General features: G+C 48.1%; 1 protein-coding gene across 5 annotated transcripts in view; it reads left to right on the forward strand.

Moving 5' to 3' along the window:
• LOC138452997 (oxysterols receptor LXR-beta-like) overlaps nucleotides 1–14782 on the forward strand; it is a 427073-nt gene that overhangs the window by 158414 nt on the left and 253877 nt on the right. The window lies entirely within an intron of this gene.

Consider the following 14782-nt stretch of genomic DNA (forward strand, 5'->3'; position numbering starts at 1 on the left):
GAAGTTTAAGTTTTGCAGCTTGCCAGACCAGGAAGTGCATATGAGAGTGAAGTTGAATCCTGCTGTCATTTTTCCATCGTTGAGTGAATCTGAAGACTTGTCTAATGCAATTTAAGTGCATTATTTCCTGATGAAGAAGAAAGTCCTCTTTGCTCGCTTTTTGTGATTTCCCCACCATGTTTTGCTTTTCTATTATGGAGCCCAGATTATTTTTCCTAAGTGAATGTCAACCAGGTCTCACAAGGGGACACAACTTGAATGTTTGTGGCCCATTTGAGACTCTTATGGATCCCAAAGGTGGGGCCTTTAGTCAGTGTACCTGTTCCTCTGTTTGGGTCAATACCCTGGATGTAGCTAATGGCAGTGGACTTTAATATAGTGGCTGCAAGCGATGTATCCATTTTGACCCAAAGAAAGCTTTTTCATTCCCACAGAGATTCAAAATGGAGCTTTAGAGTGCAGTCAAATCGACTGACTAGCCAACTACTTTGTTGCTCTTGGGTGTGATTAGGTGGAGACTGGGAATGCCCGTGCCATATTGTTTTTCTGACGCGATTCCCAGCCATGAGCTCACAAAGAAATGTGTGTGGCTACCTGGGATTGTTTGCAGCAGTTGACTGCCTGGGATTCCTCTAAAATCCACATGCCTTGCATGGGAGAATGTCTCTGAAAGTGTGTGTGTGGCCTGTACTGGTTTCCTGGTGGCCAAATCTTTGAATGCTGCTTATGTGTATGATTGTTGGTTAGGGTTATTCGGTTTCCTCTGTTTGGAATAAAAGGTGACTCTCTACCAGGAACTAGATCCTGCTAGACGCATCCAGATAGACGGTTGAAAAGTCTGCGGGATAGTGTTACAGGCACACCCATGTCGATGTCCCCTTGAAAGACAAGATGCAATATTCCGAGGTGACCACTGGATGTCAGACTATATGCACAGCATGTGAATCTAAGCAGATACAATCATCAGAAATGCTTTTACGATAATTAATGCATGTCATAACATTATATATAACCACAATTATAAAAACACAACACTATGCTTGAAGGTACACAGACAAAAGCATATCACCTTATTCGTAACACCTTCCGCCCTGCTAACTACCGGCCAATCTCCATCACTCCTTTCCTGTGCCAACTACTGGAAAAGCTGGCTATCTCCCAGCTTAATCTTCACACTGAATTGGTTGGTTGTCTCCATGACCATCAGTCTGTCTTCAGAGCTGCTAGAAGCACAGAACCTGCTCTCCTGAACATCTGTAAAGACCTGCTCTCCAACCTTGACTCCAATACCCTGTGTCCTCATCTTACTTGATCTCTCTTCTGCCTTTGACATGGTCAACCATGCCATCCTGTTCAACCGTCTCTGTGATAACCTGGGTATCCCCGATCAGGCTCATGACTTGGCTGACCTCTTTCCTCTCTGATCGACCCTCCCAGGTCGAACTTGGCTCCTTCCACTCCTCTATCTTTATCTCTACCTGTGGTGTACCCCAGGGGTCTAACCTCGCTCCCTGGCTGTTCAACCAATACCTGGCACTTCTTGCCCACTTCATTGCCACTCTCTGCCCCAACTTTCAATGCTATGCGGACGACACTCGGCTCATCTTCAGGCTCCCTTCCGCCACCTCTTCTCCTTCTTTCATCTCTGTCGGTCCGCTATCCAGGAGTGGTGTGCCGCAAACGGGGATCGTATCTCTCCAGGATTGAAATCTCTTCACTGGCTCCCAGTGGCTGCGAGGATTACATTCAAAACCCTCTGCATTGTCCACAAGGCCTTCTGGGGCCTGGAGCCTCAATACCTTCAACTCACTCTTCCTAAATATCTTCCTTCTCGAGCTCTTCGCTCATCCGCCTCCAACTCCCTCAGGGTCAGTCGCTTCTCCAAGCAATGAGTTGGTGGTAGATCTCTTTCTTCGGCTGGGGCCTCTCTCTGGAACAGCCTCCCTGCCTGCCTGAAACTTGCAGAGAACTATCTCCGGTTCTGGAAGCTCCTCAAGACCGTGCTCTTTGCCTCTGCTTTCTCTCCTCCTCTCCCCTGCTGAACTCTCGACTGAATCTGCACTGGTCACCTGGCTACCCTCCGATCTCGAGCCCAGGTCCCCTCCCCCACCAGCTGCACACGTGCACTGCCTCCCGGGCAACCCCTGCACTTTGGGGGCTGTTTCTGTATCCCTACAGTCCCCACCAGCTCTTGACACCTGATGTCTGCACTTACTCCTGCACTTGCCACTAGCTGGACACAATTTTACCTATTGTTTTATTTATTTTATTTATTATTTACTTTTGATCCTATGTATTGCATTACTCCCTCCGCCTCCCCCCCGCACTTACCCTTTCCCCCTCCCCTGCACTTGCGCGATCTCAATTTTACTTGGCCTAGTAAGATCGTCGTCTTGGTCTTTCCTCTGTTCCCCCTCCCTAGCCTCGTCGCGCCTTGAAACACTTGTGTATAGGTGCGTTACAAAGGCCATATCATATCACCTAACAGTATTTCTAGTGAAGTCAAGCCTTTTCATACACATTCAGTATAGGTCACACATATTCTTGGGGAGTAAAAACCAATGGTTACTTTCAGATTACATTTAGTAATTCAAGGGTAGTAGACCCTACAAGTTGTACCGGGACGCTCAGCAATAAATCACATAACCAGTCAACTGGACAACATACTTTTTGTGAATAGTGGAACACTTATTCTAGGTACAGTAAAAGCCTATAACTACTGTTTGTGATAACACACAGTTATACTAGGTGAGAAAAGCCTAAGGATGTAATATTCAATTACAAGTGCTTTTGAGATCAGTGAAATACAGATTGAGATAAGCAGTAACTCTTGTAACTTATCTTTGGATGGCACTCAGCCAACTAAAAGTAAGTAAAACCCATATACTTTTTCAAGGAGCTATCAGCAACTTGGGACAGGTATACACCAAGCACTCTTTTTGTGTCTGTCTAATACAGCCCAGGGAAAGCCAAACCCAATGTTACACTTTATGAATGAAAGTTATTCTAGGTAGGTAACACCTAATGCAGACTTCTTCTGGACAGGCTAACAGCCAGTCAGCGTTAGCAAGACCCAGTTGGGGAACGCTCATTTATCCTAACGGATAATAAAGTGAAACCAACAGCATTAATTTTGGGACGAGGCACAACCAAATCACAGGAGAGTAATATACCCTTACATCCACTTTCTGTTAGACTGGCGAAACAGTTTCTAAGGAAAGAAAGATGTTGCATATACTTTTCAGAATAGTGCACCAACATTCAAGGTAAGTAAGAACTTTTGTAACTGTTCACTCTCGGAGTTACAGTTGCCAACCACCTCTTATTCCAGTAAGTAACTTTTAAACACGTATTCTCTTTTCTAGGCAAAAGGCCCAATCCTTTAAAAGTCTTTCCCTTATTCTTGGATCATGAGTGTTCTCCGTGGCAGAAGGGGGGTCACTAGCATCTAGTGTCCAACAGGCAGTGTCAGGATAGGTTCTTAAGTAGCAAAAGTCAGAGTTCCTAAGGAAGACTCTTCAAACAGGTGAGTATTTTACTTTAGAGTTAGTTGAGGATCCAGAGGCTGGGTGAACGGGACGAGAGGCCTCCCAATCACAGAAAACACCCCAAAACTGCACAGAAATCACAAGAGATTTAAGGTAAGTAAATACCCAAGCCAGCACAGTACCTCAGCACAGAAGATTTTGCAGCAGGAGGATTTCAGGATCTGCAGCCAAAAACCTGGTCTATGGATTCCTTGTTGTGGTGACTGAAAACAGGACCTTGGAAGGGACTTTGCAGCAAGGATCAACGGTAAAGGCTCTAGTCAAGGTTTTCCTCACGGCTGGATGGGGCTCTGTCGATTTTGGCGCCTTTTTCAGGAGCAGAGAAGACAGAATGTTGCGGGCCGGATTCTTGTCGTTACAAAGCACCAGCACTGTGGTGAGGGGACTTTTTGAACTTGATTCGTGTCTCTGGAGAATGCTCACAAGGTTTCAGCGAGATTTGGAATTTGGAAGACTGTGCACTGCACAATGGCTTGAGGTCCCAGGGTATTGCAGCCCCGCAAGGTCGCAGCACGGCAAGGGATGGCTCAAAATGCAGGTGTTCTTGAGTGTAGTGGGTCTCACCAAGCTCTGGGTTGGGGTCGTCGTTTTCGGAGAACCCAGGTCGATTGGAAGGAAGAGCTACAGCAGGCTCAGGTTACACAGCAGGCTCTTCAGTCGTGGAAATCATCTCAGCCACTTTTCCTTCATCATCCTCTTCGGTTTTGGTTCCAGTGGTCTACTTGTCTTCAGCTTCCATGTTTGGAGTATTTAACAGGAACTACAGCACAACTTCTGCATTCTCTCCCTGTATTTTACAACAAGGGGTTGTATGGTTGTGCATTCAGGACAGCCAGCCCCCCACTGGGATTTGTCCCCATTCAGGCAAGGAGGAAGACAAAGAGCTGTGGAGTTTTGGACTCCTCCCTCGCTTCCTGCCTTCACAGACAGACTGGAGCCTGGGTTGGGAGTCCAGGGAATTCCCGCCAAAGATGAAAGTCATGCAAAGGAATTTCCCACCCTGAATGTCAGGGGAAGGAAGAAGGAAGGACAAGAAACACTAAAACGGTGAAAAAACAGGACTGGGGCCATTTTGGTCAAAGGAGCACCCTTGGGTGCCTTTACTGCAGCTGTGAACACAGCCCGAGGTAAAGGTGCACCAAATTAGTAAAGGTACCACTGCCACCAGCCATTAAAGGTAAGCTTGTCCCTGTAACAGAATTGTTACAGTTTTAGTGTGAAAGGGTATACATTGTATCACCCCAGCACTCCACATAAAATGTAAAAGGGATCCCAAGATCCTTTCTACCCTTGGGAACTGTAGTTAGCCAGAGAAAGTTAAAAGGGGAGCTCCTAAGGCAACCCAGCAACAACAGGCCCTTATTGCCAAAAAGTTGTCAAAGAGGATAACTTTTAAAAGAGACTATGGAGAGTCTAAAACAAATGACACCCATAAAAATAGTAAAACATTCTGTGAGTGTCGAAAAAGGTTCTCACTCACAGGTATAAGGAAAAGTAATCCACCAGTAGAGCAAAAGGTTATGGGGTTGACACGGGTCAGGAAGATTTACCATTACTATGAAAATCTTACCTAACAGTTGTTACTTCCAGTTCTATCCCCACATTGTTTCCCTGCTGTCTATGGTCTTCTGGTATCCCACTTGGCAATGCAGGGAACCCATTCTTCCTGGAAGGATCGCATGTGATCTTTGACTAATGCCATTAGTTTGTCCACTGTGAAAACATCCCAAACCTTATGTAGCCATTCTTCCTTATCGGGTGCCGACTGGTGTTTCCACTTTTGGGCCACTGCCAATGTATCGGCTCTAAACATTGCTTTCCCACTTCCTTGGGATTCAATATTATCATTTGGGAGGGTACCTAATAAAACCTTTTTAAGGATCTAAAGTGAGCTGAACTCCCGTCCCATCCTCAATCCAGCTCAGGACTCGCGCCAAAAAATGTGTATCTTGGGGTAGGACCACCAAACGTGAGATAGAGATCCCACTTGCCCACAAACTTGGGGACATTGTGGGGATACCCCTCTGTGCATTAATTTTAAGGGATCTGAGTGCCACCCATATAACATTTTAAAGTTATTCACCAGGTCTGCAGTAAACAAGATCCCATTGAGAGTGACTTTGTAAATCTTCTCCCGAACCTCCTCTGTGATTTCTTCTCCAGCTAATGTATTCCAGTATATCTTAAAATGTTGCCTTGCCGATGTAGCTGTGATAATGAGAACCCTATATATTTCAGAAATAATCCCTTTTCTAGAGTCTGCTGCATCTGTCACTTTTCCAAATGTCGTGAGCTCCCTTGCTAGATCATTGTTCCATTTGCGGTCTGTTTAATTCTCCCCTTTAATCTCAAGTATTCAAAGATGCTTATAGCCTTTGAACCTAACATGTCCTCCACTACTTAATACCCTTTGAATTCCCCCTTTGTAAATAATTGGCCAACTCTCTCAAGGCCTATATCAGACCATTTTTGGGTAAATTTGAACCCTTGTCGGCCCAGATGAATGGGTGCTCTCAAGAGCGAGCTCATAGGTGAGGGCCAGGATGACAGTTTCTCGTTTCATCCCCCTTTTCTCCAGATGGACCACAGGACTTCTAGGGATGGGGTGAGTTTGAATTCTACTAGGGTTTGATTTTATTGGTGCCCACAGCAAATCCCTCACTTTTTTGGGGTGTGTTGCTGTATCTGCCTAATATGTCGAGCAGTACTGTGGCCGTCTCTCGTATGTTCAGAAGCACTCTTAATTGTGCTGCTTTTTAGTACAGATGAAAATCTGGAAGGCCAAATCCACCACATTCCTTTGATAAGGTTAATGTCGTTGTCTTAATCCTCAGCCTTTTGTCATGCCAAATGAATTTATATATCAAGTAATTCGGGTCCTTCAAAAAGATCTCTGAGTTGTAGGAATCCCTGAGAACAGATACAGAAGGCGGGGGAGGACATTCTTTTTAACTGAGATGATCCTCCCATACCTTGAGATCATGAGTGTATCCCACCTCTTTAAGTCTAGTTTTAGTGCCTCCAGGAAGGGATCAAAGTTTAAATCCCATAGACTGGCCAGGTCCCTGGGGACTTGAATCCCCAAAAGGTAATCGCCTTTCCCTCCACCTTCACCCTAGAAGTACGCTATTCAAGACTAGATCCCCCCCCCCGCTGAATCAACACGACACTAGATTTTGCTACATTAATCTTAAATCCCGAGAAATTCCCAAATGTATTAATCTAGAACAACAATTCTGGAAGGGAGTTTCGTATGTCTCCCAGATATCCTAGAATATCATCGGCAAAGAGGAATACTTTAAACTCCACTTCACCACATATTATACCTCTAATTTACGGGTTTCATCAGATGGCTTTTGCAAATGGTTCAATGGTTAGGACGTACAACATGGGTGATAGACGACAGCCCTGCCCTGTCGATAATTGAAAGGGATCCTTCAGTCTCCGGTTTATCTGGACCCTTGCTTTGGGGGAACTATAGAGTGCCGCTACCCATTTACGGAAATTCTGTTCAAGTCCGATTTGCTCGAACACCCTACTCATGTACTCTGTCAAATGTTTTTTCTGAATCTATTGAGATGAGGCCAGCATCTAGATCCTGCTCTTTAGCAAGGTGTATTAGACTGACTGTTTTCCCTCGTTGTACGATCCCTGCCATCCTTTAATAAACCCCACCTGGTCACTGTGTATTAAAGTGGTGAGCACCCCCTCCAGTCTGTTTCCCAGTATCTTAGCCGAGATTTTAACATCAGTGTTCAGAATGGAGATGGGTCTGTATGAGGCGCTGGTTTTGGGATACTCCCTTCTTTGTGTATTGCCACAATTATTGCTTGCAGCATCAGTTCCGGCAACCCTCCACCTTCTAGTACTGCGTTGAACACTCTAGTCAAGAACTGGGCCAAAATGGAGTGATACATCTTGTCGGAATTTGACTGAGAATCTGTCATCCCCTTGAGTGGTACACCCTTTCATTTTCTGTATCGTCTGAATAACTTCTTCGTCCGAAATGGGGGCAACCAGGGTGTGTGACGTGTCGGCAATGAGAGGCGGACACAAGGTTGTGTTATTCTCAGAATCAGACATTTTATTAAACAAAAATGGTTTGGAAAAATGGCTCTCTAGCTAGAAACTAAAATGAAGGATCTGTCTGTGTCAAGTAGTTTGTAACTTAAAAGCCGTCCTTGGGTCCAAACATTCTAAGCTGACCCACACACCAGAAACAAAACGACCAAAGGGTGCAAGGAAATGTCTTTGACTTGATAAAAGAAAAAGTATTCACGATCAACATGTAAGGATAATTCCACCAAAATTAAATTCCAAGGAAAGACTCTTGGATACAGAGGGGTTGGGGGAGGGGGGGACCTTTCCCCAGGACTTTTAGGTAGGATGGCAAAAAGTTTCTCTTTATCCAACAGTTTTTTTGTGTCTTTATACTGGACTCACAAAGTTCTTGTTCAAATAACGAATTCCATAAGTCTGTCTTTAACTTGGTCAAACAACAAATTCCATAACAGTTTTTCTTTGTCTTTTGGAAACTTTGGCGGATTTCCTGGTATACTCCCCTGCCAGGAATCCTTCTATGGGCTTTTCAGATCATCTGGTATACTCCCCTTCCGGGTATCTTCCCACAATGTCAGAAACCTTGCTCAACTTCAGATGCCTGGTATTTTTCTCGACCAGGACTTCTTTCATGGGCTTCTCAGACCCCTGGTATACTCCCCTGCCAGGTATCTTCCCACAATGTCTGAATCTTTAAAAAACTTCAAATGGCTGGTATTCTTGCCGGCCAGGACTTCTTTTGTCTCCCTATTCTTTTGTCTATATCACAGTAGCATATTTTCTGAGGTGCTTTATATATTTGCCAGTGGTAACATTTGCTTTAGTTTTCCCCCTCATTGGCATATCATGCACCCGTACTTGCTTGTGGTTTGCTGTTGCACCAGTATTCAAATATTCTGCTTATTGGATGTTTGAAACAATATTGCATTTTATCTGCATTCAACCACTTTTTGTATATTGTCTGCATTTCTACTGTCAAAACACCAAGTAACGCGTTTACATGCATGTCGGTATTACCCGATATCCCCAACACATTTGGGCAGACTCACTGGTTGCTCATTACATCCCCAACTCTTGACGTGCCTTTGCGATGAAGCTTCCTTGCTGGGTTCTTCTTACACAGTGCAGACATTTCCCCCAGCGTTTCCTGCAGCTCGGCGATCATTCTCTGGCTTCTCGCTGTCATGATTCGCCATTTCAGCCCCTTCTTGACTACGTGGTCCATAAGGCATTGCTACATTCCCTCTAAGGCACACTCGACATGGTCGACGTTAGTGCGGGAGTACCGCGTTAGCGTTTCCAGGAGTTCACCAGTCCCTTGAAAAAGGACACGCCCCTGCGGTGCTTTGCGTCTCAACGCTAGACTTCCGAAGATCGGCAAGTGTGCTCGTACTTTCCTGTGCTCTTACCCTCTGTTCAGGGTCTTTGAGCTTCTCTTTCCTAGTCTCCTTCAGCGCTCCCCCTTATCGAGGGCCTTCGCCCGTAGCGCTCACTACTACCATTGATTCTCCTGGTTCCTTCCTGGTCTCCTTCCTTTCGGGACCTTAGTTGCGTGTGCTCCCTCCTGGAATCGAACGCAGACTCCCTCGGTCAGAATAAACTATACACTGGCGACGGAGGATACACGCCTGTGTCTTTACAAGTCCAAGACTTCGAAAGACAAACAGGTGAGATTTCAGGCAAAGTGTGACACTCTCTGTGGCCTGGACTGGAGAACGCTGCTTCCCTGCACAACCGTACCTCTAGGAACTCTGCTGCGGCTCCCAGTTCTTCCATGGTCCTTCAGGTGTGGCTGCTCTGCCTCTACTCCTTTCTTGCCACGACTGTATGCGTGCCTCGCGTTCTCAAGCTGCTGCCAGGATTTGGATGTCCTCTCGCTTGCTGCTTTCTCCTGTACGATTCTGTCTCTCATTGCCTCTGCCATTTTTAAATATCCAGCATACTTTAGGTCTAGTTAAACAACTATCCTGCATGTTGGGATCCACATAGACTCCTTCCTCTCCTTCTTCGTCTCAGTACTTGAGGATTTATGGGAGTTGAAGTCCATAGATGTTCGTGGATTTCTTGGATGTTGTTCAAATGTCTCACATAAAGATACATCAAAACCAGAAGATGCCATGAAAGAGTTTACATGATAGTAAGCCATTAAGGACTTTGGTATTATAGGATCTTCCTCAGGGGAAAAGGTAGAATACCGTGTCTCATCCAATGGAGTCACCACCTTGTCACCCACCCCCCCATGTGATCCTCCTTCATATAACTGCCCCCCAGGGTCAGGATCCGGTCGTGGCTGCCATCCCCTGGCCACATGGGAGGAGTCTACACAATGAAGGGTGCCCGGTAGGCCTTGATCTTCCAGGCTATCACGTATATTCAAACACATAAGGTGATCAAGACCTCCATGTCACACAACACCAACCAGATTTGCTTTACAACCAGATTGAATAAAACATATATTTTTGTTTAACAATAAATGAAAACATTAAAAATAGATGGAGAAGGTGTACGCACATAAATAAAAGCCCCACAGCAAAGTACACAACCTATTTGAATACAGTGACTCCTACGCCAAAATCCCTAATTTAGGACAGAAGAAATTAATACACCAAAGTATTGTCAACTCTTTATACAAAACACAAGAAAATACTAAATCATTCCCAGATTTAACAGCAAAGAAATGCACATCTACAAAGGAAAAACCCATTAAACATAGGGGAGGAACCTAAATAATTCCTTATTGGTACCTACCCTTAATTTGCAGTGTCTTGATGCCTTCAGAATGTTGTCAACACGTTGTTTCGTCCCATCTATGAGCTGATTTGATGCTCCATTTTTCCACAGCCGGAATTCGGACAAAACCGCTATTTGAACAACAATCCAATGTGTTTCTGTCTTTTCATGTGTCTTCTGTATGTAGCCCCTCAGTAGATGAATATATATTTACAACTTTGAAGGCGCCACCTTCTTATTATGACTCTCACCACCCAGAATTTCTGCACCTTGGTAGTGATCTGTATCCTGATCTAGAGCATCTTACTACTCTGGAGGCTCCTGATGAAAGCAGTGTCATTCTCTTGCTTTCAAGCAGCCTGAATACATAAAGCTGATCCTTACACCTTACTGCTTAGCAGCAGACCTTTGTATCTGCTGCAAAGGAGTCTCGCTGTCCTGCTTGCTATCAGCCCAAATCACTCAAGCCATGCTTTACACCTAGCCGGTTTGCTGTGGGTCTTTGTGTTGCCTCATGGGATCCTTATTTGATCCTCTGGGTCCCCTAAATGCAATCAGTGCATATGCTGCCACAGTGTCCGACTACCCATGGGAGGAGGTCACTTCAGGGTAATCAGTGATGACTCCACTGGATTCATCACAGGTGTAAGATGTCTTCCACAAAATGCTTGAAATTAACCCGTCCAGGAATTGCAAATGCACAATAAATAAATGTGGGTTCCATCTCTCACTCTCATCCTTATATAGTGATTCTTAATATTGTCTAAACTCCTTTGCCATGTTGTCAGTGTCATATACCACTCTGGAACCTTCTGGGCGAATCAGTGCTCTACCATTTTAGACTTTTTTCCCTCAGTTTCATGCTAAGATCTTGTCTGCCTTTTGCCTAATTTCGTGGTACTTAGTTTCTCCAGCATGGGGTCTGGCAGGGATTCACATGCTCATGAATATTCCCCGTCAGGCTGGAAATCCTCGGTAAAGAAAAAATCAGTTTCAGTTTCGTTTCTGAACTGTCTTTCTACTGGTAACTAATCAATGGTCTCTGGGTTATACTGCCCCCAGCCAATGGCTGCCCTCTACCTAAGACCCTCCTCTGGCAGCCATCTTCAGATTTTTACCACACGTTCAAGTGTTGGGGGTCCTTGTGCTTTAGCTCTAGAGCTTTTACTACGTTTTGCGTTTTTTCGAAGAGTTTACTCTTATATTTTCGGTCAATCGAGCCTCAAGCTCCACCGATTCTACTTCTGATCACCGAGGACCCATTTTCAGAACTTTCTACGCTCCTCAAGGGCCTCTTTTCGTCAGGTTTCCACTTCTCGGAGGATTCCAGAAGATCTTTGAGGCCTACCCCGCGTGGTCATGGCCGAGGACAAGGGAAGCATGACGCCTGTTGGACCGAAGCTGTTCAGGAGCTGCCCTAGATGCGGACTACAGAACGTCTTTGAGGATGAGCCCTCACGGTGCCTCTACTGCCTTCATGATGACAAATCGCACGTGGAGAAGGACTGCGCGTTTTGTAAGAACATGTCCGAATTGACGATGAGGGATCGTCGTATTCGATTCGCCAACTGGCTGTAGAGGAAGAGCCCAGCAGCAGGTGAGAAGAGGAAGAAGTCCGAGCGGTCTTCTAAGACCTTTGAGGGCGCTCCAGCGACGGGGGCCCAACAAAAGGCAAAGCACCCCGAGTCCACGGGCACTGGGAAGGCCGATCGGTTGGGCTCCTCGGCTGCCAGGCAGGGCGCATTATCACTGACGCCATCAACCACGAGCCAACGCTCTGGCTCGGTGAAGAGGAAACCGGAGAACCCGGGTAAGCTTCGGGATAAGTCCCGGTCGATCCCGATGGAGACAGCTGAGGGGGAGCGAGGGAGTGACCCTCCCCCCCCGGACCCCCAAGGTGAAGGCCTCAGGCGCGCCCAAAGTCGCGAAGGCCCTGATTCACCCGGCTAAGGCCTCGATCGAGGGAGTCGTGGCGGCCCAGGCGAAGCCTGCAGAGGCTACCCCAGTGGAGATGACCTGTGGGCCTGGAGTTTCCCTGCCACCGCGGAGGGAATCCTAATTTCAGCCTATCGATAAAACGCCCATGAAACCCCGGGCGGAGAAAGAGGGGGGGCCCGATAGCCATTAAGAACACAGATACCACCTCTGAAGATGAGCTGGCTGGCATCGCAAAGATCCTGGACAAGAAGTTTGAGAAGGTCCGGGCCTATGGGAGGGATCCCGATGAGGCAGACGAAGAAAGCGACGGCGCTGCAGACGAGGAACCGTGGGCAGTAGAGGGGACGGAGGATCCTACTCCCCAACCGTCGCAACCGGTGCCTATGCCACAAGACAACTCAGGAGCGATCTTGATGGCTATTCAGGCCTTGTGTACGGAAATAAGGACAAGGTTGCCCTTACCCCACGGACGATCCAGCGGAGCCTGGACCGTCGGGAAGCCCACCGAACAAGTGGAGGAGAATTCGCCCGCCTCCTCCTTTACAGCCTCTACAGCCTTCACAGCCTTCACCTCCTTCCCCCTCCTCCGAGGGATGAGGCGGGAACAGAGACGGCGACGACGGGGACGGGTGACGACGGAATGGTCCTCCCATCACCACCCGCTCGGGACTCCCCTCCCGACGAAATTGTCTCCTTCCACGCCATGATCGCCAGGTCATCTGAGCTCTTCCAGCTCTGCCCCGAAGAACAGAAGAAGGAAGGTTTCCTCTATCAATGGCGGGAGGCCAAGAGGAAGACTGTCCTCTCGGTCCCGTTACTGGATGACATCTGGGACGAGGGGCTGGTGCTCCTGAAGAACCCGTCCACGGGTCATGCTAAGAGAGACCGGTATGAGAAGAAATACCGGGTCCGGATTCCGCCCCCATGTGCCTCAGCGCAGCCGTCACCGGACTCAGTCCTCTCCGCGGCGGCCAAGAAGAAATCGGCGGGGGCGACGGCTTCATCTTCCCCTCTGGGCACCGAGGGAAAGAAACTGGACGCCATGGGACAGCGGGTCATCTCGTCGGCGGCAACGACTATTAAAGTGGCCAACGCTCTCGCGGTTGTGGCTCGTTACGACAGGGAGCTGTGGTTTAAGATCGCTCCCCTGCTGGACTTCCTCCCAGACGACAAGAGGGTGGAGACCCTGGAAATCCTTCAGGAAGGCGAGGTGACTTCGGACCACGCCATTACGGTGGCCACGGACATCGTTGACACCAGTTTTCGCCAGATGGGCAACAGCGTTTGACTTCGCCGGCGCGGCTGGCTCAGGGCCACCAACTTACGCCATGACGTGCAGACCAGTGTTCTGGATATGCCCTTCGACGGGAACAACCTGTTTGACAAGACAGTGGACGAGTCACTGCAGGCCATCAAGGCGGACTCCAAGATGGCTCGGGCCTTGGGTGTTCTTCAACGACGACGGCCAAGGTGCCTCCAAAGGATTCGGCGGCGGATCCTCGTCGTACCGCCAAGCGGCCCGTTCTTCATCGCAGGAAGCCTATAGAGGACACGGGAAGACGGGGGGGGGGATCTCGTCGTCGTCACCAAGGAGGCCAGGGCGGCAAGACCGCGGCCAAGCAGGACTGAATCGGCCGTGGGGCCGGGCCCGCACCCAAGCACCCCGGTGGGAGGCCACCTGGCGAAATTCGTCAGCGTGTGGGAATCCATCTCCACTGACCGTTGGGTGCTAGATGCCCTGGCCAGCGGGCACACCCTGGAATTTCAGAGAAGGTGTCCCCATATACCACCCGTGGCCAGAAAGGAAAACCACGTCCCGCAACTACTTCTGGAGGTACGAGCATTGCTAAGGAAGGGAGCCATAGAACTCATCCCAAAAAGGCTCCGGGGCTCCGGAGTGTACTCGCGGTACTTCCTCGTCCGGAAGAAGACCGGCGGTTGGTGACCCATCCTGGACCTTCGTCTTCTAAACAAGTACATCAAGTCACAGAAATTCCGGATGGTCACCCTCAAGCACGTGCTGGGACAGCTGGAGGGAGGCGATTTTCCTATCGTCGCTGGACTTGGAGGATGCCTACTTCAACATCCCCATTCTAAATGGACATCGCAAATTCCTACGATTCGTGGACCAGGGGCGGCACTACCAGTTCAAAGCCCTTCCCTTCGGATTGAAGTCGGCACCCAGGGTATTCACCAAGTGCCTGGCACCAGTGGCGGCGCGGCTGCACCTACAGGGGATTCACGTCCACCCCTACCTGGACGACTGGCTCATCCGAGCAAAGTCAAGAAAACTCGCCGTCGACCACACAGCAAAGACCGTCCAACTGCTCACGGTTCTGGGATTCTTGATCAACTTCGTGAAATCCCACTTGTTACCGTCGCAAGTTGCCCTGTTCCTCAGAGCCAGACTCGACACAGTGGCGCGATTGGCCTCCCCGTCGGAGGAAAGGACGAAGGCTATCCTGGGCAAGATACGACTGTTGACCATTGAAGCGGCCAGGGTGAGG

The sequence above is a fragment of the Ambystoma mexicanum genome, chromosome 1p, assembly GCF_040938575.1.
Source record: "Ambystoma mexicanum isolate Mex_15411 chromosome 1p, UKY_AmexF1_1, whole genome shotgun sequence".
NCBI classification, from domain to species: domain Eukaryota; kingdom Metazoa; phylum Chordata; class Amphibia; order Caudata; family Ambystomatidae; genus Ambystoma; species Ambystoma mexicanum.